Raw genomic sequence first — 17,950 nt, 5'->3', positions numbered from 1 at the left:
TAAAAACGCAAGAAAAGAAACAAGAAAATCGAATAAAAAAGCGAGGTATTCCAAAGTGCCAATAGCCGTATAACAAACCCGATAACTCAATTCAACCGCGTTACCTCACGTCGCAGCTGATTGATACACCGTATACATTAGTTGCCGAACGTCGTACGCTCGTGGTATATGTGCATGTATAATACATACACACTGAAATGTTTTCACTGCCTTTGAAGACACCGGCTGAATCGATAAAAGCTTTTACATAGCGAACCCGGCACTTGCGGGAAGAGAAAGTATAAAAAGAGGAGCCTAGAAAAAGAACAAAGGATACAAAAACCGAGAAGAGAGTTGCTACAATAACTATGAGTCGAGTCGATTACAGGGTGAAAGAACAAAGGCTGCGAGTAGGGTAGGTCAACTAAAGTCGACAGGGTCAGCTTGGGTTAGCGTGCCTGAAATAAAATCTGTTCATGAACCGTTTGTACCGGCAGCGTGGTTTCTGCTCTTTCTTTCGGGACTCGAAATATAACCACGTGCTTGACGGTCTAATTGCCAGTTGAATAGTCCAGTCAAGATAGGTCTGAATTGAAAATATTCGTGATGTGGCTGCGTTTTTGTGTAAAGGAATGTTTCGACCCTAAGGAACTCAAATCTAAAGTCATCACTGAGCTGCATAGCCGCTGTTTCGAGAAAACAGTTGAATTTGACATTTTTTGGGTATTCCGTAAAAACTACTATCTATATGTGAAAAATGATTTGATCTTTGTGTAAAGCGGAAAATTCTACATCGAATTATGTCCTCGTATGTCGGAAACGGAGTCGGATTAACAAATTAAGAAAAAAGAAATTCTACTTATCGACGGTGTCCTAGGAATTTTGGTGAAATAATTTCATAATTTTCTTAATAAAAACCGATTCACTATCGGTATGAACGCCGCATCTCGCTTCTCAGCTGAGATATAATTTTCGATATGCTATAAGTACAACTTTCCTCTCGTGGTACTAGCCAAATACTTTTGTACCCCGGAAGCCAAAATTCCTTGCAAAATGAATATTACGTATTATGTAGTTCAAGTATTTTTTTTTTTTTTCACTTTTTAAGATAAGAACAAATTACAATTGAATTTTTCACTAAAGACCGTACGTATATCTAAAATATCACAAGTTCTTTTACGGGCTATATAATTTTAAACTGAAGTGAAAGCTGCAAATTAAAGGCAAAAAAATTTTCATTCGGCGTAATAAGCTGGAGTGATCAGGCAGATAAAGAAAAATCCAGGGTCGATTCAAGCTAGAATGTGAACATTCGCTAGAATAAGACCTTCGTCTTTGCGTCTTTTGTATATCAGGTGGTGAGCCTGAACAGATTCAGCCATATGTAAAAAAATGTTAAGCTTGCTTGCAGCATGCATGGCCGAATACTTGATCTTCTTGCCAAATTTTATTCGAACTGATTTGGCCGTTTTCTCAATATTGAGGATATACGCAACCGAGAGTCGTAAAAGTTTAAAAATTTTCGTGACAGATCTGTATCGAATACTTGATGATCCGTTCAAATTATTTCAAAATCGGTAGAGCTATTCCTCTGTAATTTAAATTACACCAAAATAGTTATTGAAAAATTCCCAAATTCGCCATACGGTAACCGAAAGCGTTGAAAGCTTCGCAAGTTCCATGAATCATCTAATCCACTAAGTACTAACCTTTGATTTTTCATCCAGCTTTCATTCTAATTGGTGAATCTGCTTTCCCGGCACTCAGAATTAAACATTTTCTGCGTACACACATACATACACGCCCATTCGCATGTTGGACAATGCTATTAAACAATTGTGAGAGTGATGAAACATATTTCCAAGTCGAAGAGAATTCTCATTTTTTCCAAGCGACATTTTTCCCTGTGACAAATACGATAGGCACTCCGCTTTACGATCGTGCATAAAAAGTACAAATCAGCATTCGTCTCTCCTCGGTGTTAATTTTCTGCCTATCGTATCTGCAGATAGGCTACCCTTGTTTATAAAATAGGTAAAGACGATTTCTTCAATTTTGGAAATATATACTCGAGGACAATGAATCTGAGACGTGTAATTTTTTGCACTAGATAGTTACGTTGGCAATACTGAGAAACCTGCAGCGCCACAGTCGGCGGAGCGCGAAACAAACTCAATCTCAATAAACGTAACATAACCCATGACCGTCGAATCTAACCTAAGAATACCGCGGGGATAATGACTTGTTGGTTCGACACGTATTCTAAGGTTAGATTCGACGGTCATGGGTTATGTTACGTTTATTGAGATTGAGTTTGTTTTCACGCTCGGCCGACTGTGGCGCTGTAGGTTTCTCAGTCTTGCCAACGTAATTGTCTAGTGTAAAAAATTAGCCGTATCAGATTCATTGTCCCCAAGTGCATGTACGAGAGCAGGAGGTGAGCGACAGGAGATCAAAGGGCGAAAGCCCGGTTTTGAAATTATCAATTTGAATGGAACCGATGAAGCGTAAAGACGACAGAGACCCGCGTCGATTCTCTGGAAACAATGGATGAGATATACGAAAATTAGGGCCGACAATTTCGCGTACTGATTCGGAGCGTTACAGTCGCTGAACAATGCGCAGCAAATAGAACTCGGAAAAATTTTCGCGGGTTTTCCATCTACGCGTATGTAATGTAAAAAGCTTATTCCGCTGCTCGCGCAAGCCGTCCTGCGATTCATTATCCGCGTAATCTGCACCGTGAAGAATCACCCAGGACTACGGATAAATTAATAATCCCTCGTGCTCGGTATAACTGCAGCTACGCCAGGAAAAACTACACGTTCGGAACATGCACAGAAGGAATGTTGAAAAATTTTCTACCGATACGAGTGGTAAAATTTTTGCGACCGTGATTTCGAACGATGTTGACGTTTAGCTGTCATTATTAAAATTCGTGATATTTTTCTTAAATTAATTATCGACGACGATAACGAGGTATTTTCATCTCGTCTAGAAAAATTGACAAATTCTACGATTCTTTGCTCATTAAGCTCGATCAAAAAGTGCTGAGTTTTAACTCGACTCTGAAAGTGGGTATTACGCTTTGACATAGTAATTCTCAAAGTCACCAACGAGGTACACGATCGTTTTTTCAATGTGATTGTTGCGGATATTCAAGCTTGATTAAGTTTTTTTCCAGAGATGGAATTTCCATTGTTAATTGCGCGCTTGTGAATATAGAAATGATTATTCAGGTAAATTATTTAGGCGTGTGAATGGTACTTGCGACCAAGGGATTCTTCCTATGCCTTCTTCTTCTCTCCAGATTTGTATAGATATACAGTCTGTACACCACTCTGCATATTTCTTTGCAAAAAATGACCCTTTCGCGATGCCCCTCGTCAAACTCAGGCAGAAAGGGATGAAGGTGATCATAATGTCCATCTTTCGGACGAACTCACATCACACCTAATTCCTATGCACGTACCACTCGTCGAGATATTACTTTCCCATGACTCGGCTCGATTTGGCTAAAAGCCGTTGATAAGATCTAATCTTCGGATGCAAGTTTTGCACACGTTCTAGAATTTGCTAAATAAAAAATGTGCCAATTTTTTACCTTCTCGGGCATGATCGCAAAAAGTAAAGTGTCCATTAACTCTTTGTGTCGTTACGAAAGATGTTGATTTGAAAAATTAATCAATTTTCCGTTCGATGACAACGTTTTAGTTATCACTGGTAAAATTGTTTTATAGTAGGTATTTTCCAATGAGCGTACGCATGTGTGTGTTTGTGTGTGCATAGAGAATGTTTAATCATCAATTCCAGGAAAAATAGGTTCATCGATTCGAATGAAAATCGGGTGAAAAATCAAGGGCTAGAGATGATCTACAAAACTTACCAAGCTTCTACCGCTTCCGGTTACTATTTGTTGAATTTTTCAATGTTTCTATAATTATTTTTCTGTAATCTAAATTATAAAGGAATGGCTCCACCGATTTCAGAGTAATTTTAATTGCACATCAAGTATTTGGTGTGACAATATTTTTTAAACTTCGAAGACTCTCGGTTGCGTAATATCGTAAAACTTGACTATATCGTTATTGTTGTATAAATAATAATAAAAAGTTGTATAAATCGAATATACCTATCATATCTTTTACTAGATTTTGTTATTGTCTTTATTTCAATTGACTAACTATTACATTGCTGATCCGAAGAATCTTCTAAATAGTTGTTTTCGCTAAGCGAGTTACCTTTTGTAACAATATAAATGAACCAACGAATCTGGTCGAAGATTTTGCACAGCGTAAAGTAATATCTGCAGAAATCAACGCGAGTTTCGAATATCTTTACAGGAAAAAGGAGCAGCAACCGCAATTACCGTAAAAAAAAAAAGAAAGAAAAAAAGTGCACGCTAATTTCCGTGAGATTTTCTTCACCACCTTCGTAAAGGAGCTAACTAAACCTGAAAGTAGAAAGAAAACCGATGAGCATGCGGTATATTAAGCCTTTGAAAATTACCACGGGACAAATTCTAAAGCGACAAAGTAGAACAAGCAATTATCTGGCCTGGGAATTTTCCCTGCGGGAGGATAAAATTTTCTCGGTAGACCAAAATATCTGAAAGTGAATAAAAGACGCGATAAAAAACGAAAAGAAAAGAGAAAAAAAAGAAGAAGAGCAACTGTTATGACAAAAAGAGGGAAAACAGCGAGAGCACGTAATTGCAGGGAGACCCGCGAAGACGGAATCCTCCCGTTCCTTTGTCCTAGGGACAATTAGCATTCTGCAAACTGCAGCTAGGCGGTTCCCGCGAGGTTGGCAACCCTTCATCTCCGTCTCCGCAGCCACCACCGCCACTTCCACTTCCGGTTTTCTCTTCGTCTTTATCTTGGCTGGGAAGAAAGAGCCGCTGACTGGGACGACGACGAGGCAATAAGGAGTAAAGTGAACCTCCGACTGTTTTTGGCGAGGTTTCACGGGTCGGGTAAATCTATTACCCATCCGGCCCGCCTAATCCCATCGTGAGGTAATCTAATCTCGTGTTGCGGCCGGCCCAACGCGAGTCCGACCGACCGTATGGCCGCAGGAAGCGCTTTGGCTCGCGGAAAGTACCAAGGATTCCGATTGCCTTACCGCGTCCGGATTCCACGGCCAGTTTCTTACACGTCCGGAATGAACCGAAGGGCGTGATTCACGGCTTCGGTTCATTCGAGCCGGCTAACTACAACTCTGACCTCTGAAAGAAATTACACGCCTTTGCAGAGATCGTTTTGATTGTCGGAGCTTTCGCGATGATCGATCTTCCCCGCAAGACGTGTTACCTGATTGCATTTGTCGTCGTTATTAGAAAATTTTTAATGAACTAGGGATTGTATGTTGGTGTCAAAAATAAATTTGGTACAATCGACTGTTTGGTTTGATTGTGTACGGTGCTTTCCGTGCCAACTTGGTGAGAATTTAAAAGTTGATATTTGTGATATGGCTGAAAGTTGGCTGTCCTTTTGCATTCTGTGAAATAAGACTTCTGGATTTTTTTCAAAATCTTACCCGTCACGCCTTTGGAGTGATGGATTTTTTTTAAACTCATATCTTTCATGATCACTCATTTTTCAAACATGTATGTACGGTGTAATGCAACACGAGGAACTTATTGACTAATAATATATAATGTATTAAAATCTTAGTGAATTGATTTTTTATTTTCTACAATAATATTCATTATTTATTTATTATTTTGTTCAATTTTTAATAAAGTTTTACTTGCTAATAAATAATATTATTTAATTAAAAATATAGAATCAATGGCAAGAAAATGAGGCGGGCAATTGTTAAAAATCGATCTAAACATTTTAATTGTTTATAACAATATGAATTTATTAATAATTTTCAATAAAACTTTTTTTGTATTAAAATTCATTCTCTTAGCTTTAAAACGTAAAAAAAAGAACTTTCTAGCTCAATTAGAACCGGAGTTATGAAACTTTTGAAAATAAATCTCCAAGCCGAAATTACCAAGTTCTCAAATTTTCGATACCCTCTGGTTTCCCAAATATGTGGAAAAAAATCCTCGAATACGTATCTCTTTTTTTTCGATACAGATCCCGTAAAAAAAATTCAGCTAAATTAAGAATGGGTCGGTCAATTTTTATCGAAATCTGTCGGATTTTTAAAAGAAAGTCCCATTTATGTAGTTATCAGCAATTCGACAAAACGAAAAGAATCGAAACTTTAACCGAATATATTGATTTCGTCGATTTCTTGACCATTCAAAGTTTTGAAAACCAGTTTTTTCGTACACACGCACCAGCATTACTACTTGAGGCGCTTGCTTATTACGGAACATTGAGCTGTCGAAGCTGTACAATTTCGAAACTTTTTCGTTCGGAACTTCGAGCATTCGGCATTTCCAACGGTCGAAGCTTTGTGATTACGGGACTTTACTTTAAGAAATTTATAATACCAGGGATTTGAACTCTAGGAGCTTTTTTGGTTCGGAACTTCGTCTCCGCCCCGAAATTTCGGCGAAAAAACGATTTTTAATACTTGACTGATTGAAAATAGTTGTATAAGAAAATACTTGCACCAATTTTTAGACTGGGGACAAGGAACCTTTCCAAACTGATTCTGCCCACCGCTGATAAAAATTCCTTGCTTGTATACTTTCATTGCAGGAGGCTAAAAATTTAATCCAAAATTTGGTGAAAAGCTTTTGTTATACGACAATTGTCAACAGATAATAATTAAAATTTCACCATACTCGTCGGTGCATTTGATTCATTTCACTCAATCTAGAAAAAGTGCGCAGAATTGGGTATAACTCTTCAATATTGCGCATACTTTTCGATGAGACCTTTAGGTATTACTTAGAATTATGACCCGAAACCTTATAAAAGCCAAAGCATTCTTTGAATGCGAAAAGAAATGATTGAAATCGTGTCAAATTGTTGCAAATCATACAAACTTCTGTAAAGTTCGTTGAAAATTTGTCCAATACAATTGAATGTTTGAAAATTTAGAAAATTACGTAAATCAAGTAAAACCTTTTCAAAATGTCACAAAATATTGAATTTTTCTTAAATTTTCTAAAATCATTTCAAATTACTGACACCACCCGAAATCTTCGTAATACGAAAATTTATCCACCCTTGGCAGGCGTGGACATTTGCGTCTGTACGGCGGAACTGTTGGCGCAATTATTTTACTGCTACAGAGAAATCTAGAATATATATTAGAACATCTACCGAAACTGTTATTTTCGTGGCCGCGATCAAGAATTTGATTTTGTCGGAGAAAAAAAAAATGCATTTATATAAAAACGACTATTATGTTTGTACGTAACGTTTTTTTCTACAAAACTATACGGCTATAACTAAAAATTTATCCAATCTTCAACCGGTTATATCGCATATCAGACTCACGTCCTTTTCCAGGCCTCTTACCAGTTTTCACATGAACCAATAATCTGGAAGAAACAGAGTTATCCATAATCCTTCATCTCGGATCGATGCATGGATCTAACTTACGATGCGAGCCATAAGGTATAGAAAACATTTTTGTCGAGTCACTTTTGAGTTATTTCTTTGTATAAATTTGATTTTTCACGAACTAAGAATGTTTTTGAAAAAATAATGTTTATTTTGACTTTGAATACGACTATGAAAAGACTATTATCTAATGAGAGTACCGATGAAAAAGACCAATACGTGAACTTTAAGATGTGTGTAATCCCTTTGAAAAGTGTATCCACTATATCCCGAAACTAATTTACAATTATATCACGAAGTGTTTCTTCCAAATTTAAATGACTTTTCTTATCAGAGGTGAGATATCTTTCTAGTGCAGTGTAGTCTTTCATAAACACCAAGACAGAATGATAAAACTTTATGATAATGGAGGGAGTTCCTTTTTTCAAACAATATTTTAGAAAATTTCTTTGAACGGCAGTGAAACACCTCCAGGAAATCGACGATTTAAACGTGGCAATGAATTCTTCAACGAAACATTGTAATTGTGGATTGAACTACTTACAGGGAGCACCAGTTTGACGACACCCATCGAATTCGTTATAACACATGTACGTTGTGGAACATTGAAAACTAAAAGATTCGCATATTTTTTTGTCGGCGAAAAAACGGTTTAAAGAGGTGAAAACAACCCCCAAAAATAGGCAATCAACCCTCGGGGAAAAAATCGTTGGGATTCCATTTCAGCTTTCGCGATATTTGTTTTTTTACCGAGGAAAATACTTGAAGCTACTAATTAAATTTAGTATCGCGATGTACCTTGAAATTGCACTACTGCATAATGAAATCGATTCGTTTTCGTTTGGAAAAGGGTTCCATTCATCGATCCGTGTACCGTTAATTGGTTTACGCTGGGTAAACCCCCCACTCAATCACGCTTCAATCAAAATAAACGATCCAATTTTACGCGGAGTATATTTGCCAAGCTGCACCAATAGCCGCATGTATCGAGGTTCGATGTTTAGACCCTCGCCGTGCCGCGTGTACAATTCTCATTTTCGTGAAAATGTTTTTGGGGAATTGCGTGCGTGTCTGGTTTCGGGGGGAAAAAAGTTAATGAAAAAATCTCACCCCCCCCCGACAACGGCTATGATGAAAATACTAAAATTGAAACAAACGACTGATCACTGCGCCTCACCCTCGTTAATTGATTCGTTCGTTTTATTTTTTATTTTCATTTTTTTTTTTTTAATTCATCCTTTACTGCACTCGCCTTAAAGTTAATTGCGAGTTTTACTACATCGGCAGTAAAATTGAACGCGAACTTGCGATGTATGAGAAAGGCGGTCGCGATATTCGTTACAGTTCAAAGCATACTGCTATCGCCGATGACTTCAAATGTTCTAACAAAAATAAATACAAACAACGGAGGCTGATTCGCTGAAATTCGATCATTTTTATTCACATTATGAGGCAGCCGTGAACCGGACATTTATCGAATTATTATTTTCCTGATATTTTGTCTCGTCGTAGATACGAAAATACTGAAATAGTAATAAAAAAACCCGAGATATCGATGCTTCGTTTCTAATCACTTGAAAATGGTTTAAAATCTAGTAGATTTGTTCGATTTCACATTAGTGTAGTAAGTCTTACAAGACTCGTTTTATTCAGAAAACTACGTTTTCTAAATTTACTGAGACACGTTTCTTCTATCATGTTGGCATTGCTGAACAATTAATTTGACAATATTGTACCGATATTAGTTCTGATCAACAAACCGCGATATTCGGTTGACTACGGCTAGAATCTACCTTAGTGAATTTATAGAAAATAGTCTTCTGAATAAACTGAGCCACCGTAGAGCGAAAACGAACGAATCTACTAGATTTTTAACAACTAATGAGTTGAAATAGGGCGTGGATATCAACGCTTATTCGTAATCCCAGTACTTAATATTTTTGTATTTTCAAAGAGATCTTTATGATTCGACGAATACTGATAACAGTAAAAAGTATCCATTTCCGACCATGTCAAATGCATATTTGTCGATTTAGGAAGATCAATAATAACCTGACGAATGATAATTCGGAGAAATCCAGAGAACGACGGAGTCGCTCGAGCGTCGTTCCTTATCTGAGGACGTCAATTTCCATCGTCTGTTGAATTTCTAACAGTTAAACTGACAAACGGAATACCTAATCTAATTGTCTGCTCTAGAACGGTAGGTACCCGCGTGGCTTCCAGTCAAGCTCACGAGCCGATTATATTCAACAAACGTCTTTGTCCTATTACCGTTAATGGTGAAAGCTTTGCGCAAAAGCGCTGCGAACCATGCGTCATTCAAACATTTCACGAGTAAATCTTGGCCTCTGCCAAACAACTCATTTCAGATTATGCGAGTAAAAACCTGTGAACGAACAAAAAAAAAAGAAGAAGAACGCTCGAAGACGGGAGCAATCAAAAATCCTCTTTTTCACAGGTGAAAATTGTTGATTTCCGGAAAGTTCCTTGGACATAGCCAATTTTCAGATTGCAAATGACGAGGATTTCAAAACATTCGCGGCAATTTTGGTTTACCGAACTTCTTATCCGACGTGGATGATTTTATACACGGGCAATGAATTGATATTCTGTCAATACCTTGGAAAGACACCAAATACTGGAAAATACGCTCTCAAAATTCCGTGACAGTTCGATGTAGAAAACTATGTCGATAGTGATTTTTTTTTTTTATATTTTGCTGGTCGTTACAAGTGGAAAATATTTCCGTATCTCACAGGTTATTTGTCCAATTTTTACAGCCGTAACGTCAGAGACGCGCTCCGCTGCGTGATCGTGACGTAAGACGTAAAGAGAAAATAATAGATACGCGAAAAAGTCGGGAAAGAGAAATAAAAAAAAAACTGAATTAATTGAGGAACATGGCTCGGGAGTAAGAAACGAATCAATCATGTACGCGTGCTTCAAATTCCGGTGTTTTTCAGTTTCTCAAACTCGATTGCTGATCCATTTTCGTGACGTCTTTCGGCAACGAGGCGTTATACGTGTAAGTGAACGTATACCTGGGTGGAAAATTTACCGGAAAACTGGCGTCTGTCGATGAGGGGAAAAATGCGAGTGCCCTAGGGCAGGTGCAGGATGAAGGTATACCAGAAATTGAAAATCCACTGCAGCTTGGGGCGAGGTGAAAAAAGAATTTCCATTTATGCCCGACGTTTTTGTGCTCTTTCTCTGAATTTCACACTTCGTTATTCCACCCCTTGAAATACACGAGTGTCAAAGAAGCCTGGGCTGATTTCTCATTCTGTAGAACCATGAATCCCGGCTGTACTATTGCGCAAGAAAATTGTGAAAGAAATAAATTTCCATTCGATGAATATTGTCAACTCGCAGAATATTTCCCTGCACGTTTTTATACACGTCATTACTATCCGGGGTGTAATATTGCCGCGTGCGGATACTTTGGTGTTTCTATTGTACACTGAGAAAAATTTCATTTTTTACAATGACTAGAAAAATTCGGTAAAACAACTAGGAACTGTATTTTTCGATCGTGGTAAAAAACGAAAATAGTCAAGGACTGAGCGGTAACCGGACTAAAAATTTCTCCCAGTGTTCGATTTTATGCACATCATTTTTCACGGCCATAATTATTTCCGAAGAAGTATCATGATGAAATTGCGAACGTTTATTTGAGAAATATAGAATCTTGAACTGACTTGAATTTGGGAAATATCGTCGAAAAAACCGAGTTTTTCAATTCCGAGTATGACTGAGGATTGAAATTCATTGTTAGTGATTTGCCGTTAGGGAAGAAAAATCGTTCACACTCAGCGCTAACGGATATAATTCACGCTCTGCGAATTGAACTCCATGGTATAACCGTTCAATACTGTGCTATCGCCATAAATCAAATAATCCACGGTGAAATACGGCGATAAATTTACGGCGTAATTTTATCATTTTTCTATTCCAATGCTCTAGGATATTTGCAAAAATGTGTAATGAAAGTGCCGAAGCACCGAATTTTTACGGACAACAGAACATGATACGAGTACGTACATCTATTTGCGAATCCGCCGGCATTGAACTAATTCATGAATGCGGATTTTCTGCAGGGACGGAATTTCGCATGCTTCTAAGATTGAATCTTCAAGTGTCAGATTAGTCTTGCACAATTTTGTTAAAAAAAACAATGCAGAAGCGAATTTAAGAAAAATTTACTAAATCGGAGTAGACATTGTTGGTGCAACTTTGAATGTAACTCGTAATTTTTTACAGAACATTACAATAATCCTGCAATACCTGGAAAAAAGAACCGAGTTCTGTAATTCAAGTAAAAAAATAAAATATCTTCTGCTCTTTATATTCAGGCTAACATTGACCAAGATATTAAACTGTTCTCAGTTCCATTTAACCGATTCACGAGCAAAGCTAAATTAATCCGATTTAAAACTGCCGGGTTTAAGCCGGAAGTTGATTCTAAGTTACCTTCGGTGAGAAATTAGTCACCGATTTTATGATCATCGAAACGCGTATTTAATGCAGAGATTAACTTTAAAAAAATGTATCAGGCTCCTAATGTATCGGAAAACGTCTATACTTGAACGAAACATTCGTTCCGTCGAGTGGAATATGTTTGATCCTCCATGTTGGTGAACAAATTCAATTCCAATGAAACGACAGATCACGTAGTATCAAATAATTAATTACTATTTTCGAACTTTTAAGTGTAGGCGAGACGAACAGAAAAAGTTTGCTTATCTTGGAAACAGATACGATCAAACTGGGGTTTCTCAAATTTGTTTTTTTTTTTTTTATTTACTCGTATGGCAATCTTACGCTGAGTGTAAAAAGACCGTGAAGGAACCTCAATGATCCGAAACCTACTAATTTAGTGTTATTATAATTATCAATGCTACATTTTCTGGTTAATGCGACATTCGATCTCTTTGCTGAGTTGGCTAAATTTTTTTACGTCAAACAATGCCTTGACGTCAATTCATTGATGAACTAGCAATAAATTATATTGCAATAGTCACAAGAAAACATACCACAAGTGATCATAATGCAAACAGTAACGCGCGCCAGATTTCCTGTTAACGTCTAAAAAAACTCGTTTTTATTTTGTTATATTTTTCGTTTACGGTAAAAAGTGAAAATAGTCAAGAACCGTGCGGTAAAGACATTTAAAAATTGCTCACGGTGCGTGAATTTTTCAAGACGACATTGTTCGTAGCGAAATATTTGTTACACCTGCGCTATTTTGAAATATCAAAAAAGCTCTTCCCGCAAATCCGTATCTGTTATTCAATTGCGAAACAAATGGGATACGCATCCTGTCCAACTTGCAGTGAAATTTTGGTTAAACTGGATCGGTCGTAGATTGGCCTGATCGGTCGAAGTGTTAATTGGTTGAAAAACAGTCGAATTCAATGTAAAACAAGAGGATCCGGTCTGCTGTATATCGATTACGGCAAACAAATTTCGAATCTGACTGTCCGCCGTGCAGTGAGACAAACGCGTTCCCAGATTCAGGACTGCTGCACTGCAGTCTGCAACGAGTACGAATGTTTTGCGTGTTTATTCAGCCGAACGAGTTTAGTTAGCGGTCATCCAATCCGAGTCAGTCAATAGGTGAGCGAGCTGAGTTAGCCGGCTTGATTAAAACGAATGTGTAGCTAGCTGGGCCATTATACGATAAAACTACCAACGCGAAGCTCTTGGCGTAGAAAACGTGAATATATTAATAATGGGCTTAGGAAAAACGGAACGAGAACTCACGGCAAAGAGAAACTTTTTCTCAAACGGTGTATCGACGTCCATCCGACAGCTCGACGTCATTCGGTAATTTCCGCTAATTCGAAATTAGCTTCCGTATCTACACGGACCTGAAGGATTAGACGTGCAAATCCCCGGGACGTAAAACGTGGGACCTAACCAAACCGTCCCGTTAGAGCTAACGCTTTCATTCTTAGTCGGATACTCAGCGTCCCAACTCAAAAATTTCCGTATCCTAGCTTTATAACAGTTTATTTACAGCTTCAAACAATATGAAAATATGGTATTTTTTGCTAGAATCATCGAATTTTGATAGCTTGTTGATTTTACATTCTCCATATTGGATCCGCCGTCTTGGATTCAGAAATCATCAAATTCTGACTTCAGATTTCTGACCAACGACCCCAAAAATCACCGTGCGACGGAATTGAGGCCAAGATATTGAGTACAAAAACGTATGAGTGAAAGCGTTAAGCGCTATATTCTGCACCCCTGTTTTCTAGATCCGTATTCTGATCGGTAACGATGAATTAAAACGACAGAGTTATACGGAAATACAGTAAAACCGCCGGACTGAAAATACATTACCACTGATTTAACTGTTTCCATTTTTTATTCGCTCTAAGCTGACCGTTCATTTTATCCCCCAAGTTCTTGCTTATTATTTGTTTCTGGCTAACTATACAGAGTTTTCGTCATGTTTGCATATTTTTAAGTTTCGCACTGTAAAACAGCCTCAAAAGCCTTCAGTATCATTGTCAAAATAGAATCAGAGGTCATTTCGACATTTTTACAGAATTATGTTACATCGCGATATGTTGATATATTATATGTTGATATGATATATAATTGAACACGTTTTTTTTTTTTTTTTTACATGGTGAAAATCAATGGGGCAATATTCAAACGATTCCATAATCATATCTCATTTCACTTTCGAAGCTCAGATATTCTTATCAATAGATACAGAAAAATATAAAGCTAAACGTAATTAGACTTCGACAATTTCTCACGCAAAACTTCCTCAACTTACAGGTTCGAAATTTATCAACCCTAAACAGTGGTACAATTAATACAAAGTCGTGAAATTCTGACGAATGAGACCGTTTATTTATTTATTCCTCTGTAAGCCATTACGCAGAATCTTAGTATACAATAAAATATAATAAAATGAGACAATAAGAAATAGACACAACTTTGGTATGTTTGTAAATGCAAATACCGATTTTCTGTTTTACACTAATTGTAAGACTTTGGAATTTTATAGTAGTAAATTCTAAGAAGACGTTGCTTTTCGGCTTCTGAACTAAGAACTACGTAAGAGAATTGAAACTTTGCTGAATAAACAAATAATAAAAATGGTGTCACATCACTCGATTGATTTTCTTTTTTTCTTTTTAACATCTAATTAATTTATAACATTCTTCGACGAAAGATGATTTATAGTTTTTTGCTGCCACGATGTACACGTAATTTTCAACTGCGATACACGCAATTCAATACTCTGGGCATATTAATTCTACTTGCATCCTTGTTCACATCACGTCTAGCTCTTACGACAAGATAGCGCGCAGTGAAGACAAACTCCGTTCAAATTAGTTAGTCTTTGGGCCAAGCGTCTGCTACGGGTATCGAAGTAATTTGAATTCGAGGCTTCGCGTGTAAAAAAAATCCATTCGGAAGATACGATGTGCATAAAGCAGAAAAAACGTAAAATCATGAGATCATATTTTGTCTTTCACGTTGAAAAAAGTATTTTCAGGTGTTGTACAAGCGCATTGTTGCAGTTTTCAATCTGCCGTCTTTGCTTCAATTATTGTTAACTCGTGGAGAAAAGAAGAAACATGTCATTTTATTTTTTATCTCTCTGCATAATAAGCATCTATAAAATATTCTCATGCAAAGAATCAATTATACAATCATTCCATTTCCACTCATTTCCCGTACCTACTCAAATTTCTGTGCCGAGATCGCGCCAACTTTTTCAGCAACAACACCGTATATGAAAATAATTTATCAGTGCAATCTCGCTGCAGGCGTTGCAACTATCGGGAAAAAATTAAATGTAGGCGAAATGTTTTTTCCGCCTCTCGGATTGATTTTTTCTTTCTGTTTCACGTTTTTCTTTCCTTTTTCTTTTTTTTGGCCATTTTTTGTATTCCGCTACGCAATTTGTGTATCCATCTCAGATAAAAACAATGCGCAAAGTTTCTGTTCGGTCGGATTTCACTCGCGTGAAAAACACGTAAAATAATTATTAATCGAGTGAATATTTTATTCTAGATTAGATACATTTAATTTTTACAGGATGATTATTATTTTGCATACTCCGCACTTAATTGAATATGTATAAATGTGGACGGATTTAAATGGATACGGCTCGGTGTTGTCTTTACAACCATAAAGAAATATCGTGCATTCAAATAAATTTTAATAACTGCAAAGAAAAAAAAAAGATCAGTATATGAACCTGATAAACATGTATTCATCTCATTGCTGTGAAGATCTATTTGAAATCTGTTCTTTACGGTAAATAAATGTTTAGTAGCAGGAAGTCGTGATACGAAATAAATATTTTATTTATAGTGAATGAATATTTTCGTCAATGGAAAAAATATTGCATTTGAATACCCTGAACGTAACATTAAAGGGAATTGGTTTCATTGAATATAAAATTGAAAATTCCGACCTGATTGTTGTAATCGTTACTTAATATTCGTCGTACATGCCTTTTGACTCGGAAACTATTTATCGTTGATCGAAAAATGGAAAAAAATACCATTTTAGTTCCTTAGGAAACTTTGCCGATTTCACCAAACTGTCACACAAACTCCGCGTCAAATTTTTCTCATTCATTTTGCGAGTCGTACTTATATCGATCATACGAAGCTGTCACGTGAAGATATTCGAGGATTTCATAAAAAAAAATGCTCGGATGTTAACGTGTCGTCAGTTTCTTCAACTATCTAAAAGCTCTTCGACAAATGGTAGATATGCTTTCAGCCAATGAAATATTATTAATTTCAATTATTTTTGAAATTCACGCGAACCTCGTAAAAAATACAATACCTTTCAGACAGGAATATTCGATTCATCCATTCCGTGCATTCATGAATTCAACGTGAAAATAAATATCTAATTCGTGAAGATATATTTCTCACTAATTTATTTGATTGCAGTCAAATGAATTTCGAATAGATTGTCTGACTTGATAAAAAGTGAATACCACTAATTACGGGAAATGAATATTGGTGTCCCACTTGAAAACGATCTATTCGAAGCAAATAAACACGTCTGAAACAAATGTTTTTCTTCAGAGGTAATAAATCATTATTCGAATGTATTATTTGAGACAAATAGGCATCTCAGTTGCGAGAAATCAATATTTATAATTCCTGCTCGAGAATACTTTATTTTAATCAAACAAACACGTTTTAAAAAACAGTATTTCCTGATGAAATTATTAAACCGTTTTTCTGGGTTAAACTCTTCGTTTCTTATGCTCATTATTTTTCATTCATTCTCTTTCTAAAATGTTATTATATAATTCGCTAATGACTTGTAGGACCACGAGTTCTCGATAAGGCCTATTTAATCAGTCGAGGAATAAATTCATTGCTTTACCGCTGTTTCCACATTTAAGAATTTACGCTCGTGATTCTGGCTCGGCTGTTCTGAACGTACGTCATACACCGAATTTTTTTCCAGTACAGTACTTCGAATATCAATTGATAATCTTAATGGAATAATAATCGTCGTTCAAACGTCAATATCGCAAGCATGTGAAACCCTGTCAAAACTCACAAACACCGTTCCATAATTAATCCTGAAATATTTGCTCTTCGCATACTTCACCCATCACCTCTACGATCTCGGGTAAATTATATACTTGGTGTCACGATAATCACAACTCTCGTTATCATCGTGTACTCAAGGCGATGACATTCGTCCGGATCAAATTTTTACCTCAAATTACGACGTACGATTAAACTCACCAGCTTATCCCGTCCGCGGACGATTATCGACGTCGAATATTTGACGGCGCAGGTTGTTTTCTTAACTTACATTTAAAACCAGCGAACTTTTAACGACAAACTTGAGACCCGTGTGACGGTCCGCGGACTACTGTCTCCCTAGGAGCTTGCAAGCTTCGTTCTACCCCACGTGGTCAGACGGCAGGAGCAGCGCTTCTCTCGGCAATTATCAGAACTTGGCAAACGAGTTGATACGATGTGCACCGGTGTGGTTCTGAAGAAAGTCGTTTTTGGACTTAAATCTGCTCACCCTAGATCGGTTGGAAAAAATTAGAAAAAATTAGTAAACGAGTTTCAGCGTTCTGGCTAGAATCAGAAAGGATGTCTGTGAGGATCGAATCATTTTGAGTTCCGAATCCGGGCAGAAACCACTAATTATCACAAACGATTATGAGTTGCGTTAAAAAATTAAATATTACACCAGCCGTCTAAACCGTACTTCCATAGTAGTGGTGCACAAAAAAAAAATTAAAACGGATCAGAGAATCGATTTTTAAAAATTTTCGCTAGTACTTAATCCAATTAAGATCTTTTAAGCAGATGCGTTTCGAATAGAAATCGGATTAGAAGGTGACTCGTCCATGTTTTCTTAAGAATCATTTTCTCACATCTTTTCCCAACCCGTTCACACGTGCATCGTACGCGATATTTACCTATTCAATTCGTACCGATTTTTGTCTAATCTTCAGAACCTTCTAC

General features: G+C 36.9%; 1 protein-coding gene across 1 annotated transcript in view; it reads right to left on the bottom strand.

The window, feature by feature from the left end:
• The window catches only part of LOC124175323 (zwei Ig domain protein zig-8-like), a 177,936-nt gene extending 160,601 nt beyond the window's left edge, over positions 1–17,335 (bottom strand). Inside the window, exon 1 of the mRNA XM_046555435.1 lies at positions 17,213–17,335. The gene's annotated coding sequence lies outside the window, so the exon portion shown is untranslated. The remainder of the gene's footprint in view (positions 1–17,212) is intronic.
• Positions 17,336–17,950: the final 615 nt, after the last annotated feature.

The sequence above is a fragment of the Neodiprion fabricii genome, chromosome 2, assembly GCF_021155785.1.
Source record: "Neodiprion fabricii isolate iyNeoFabr1 chromosome 2, iyNeoFabr1.1, whole genome shotgun sequence".
In the NCBI taxonomy this organism is placed as follows: Eukaryota; Metazoa; Arthropoda; class Insecta; order Hymenoptera; family Diprionidae; genus Neodiprion; species Neodiprion fabricii.
Note: the sequence above shows the minus strand (reverse complement) of the source record. Positions and strands in the feature narration are given on the sequence as shown.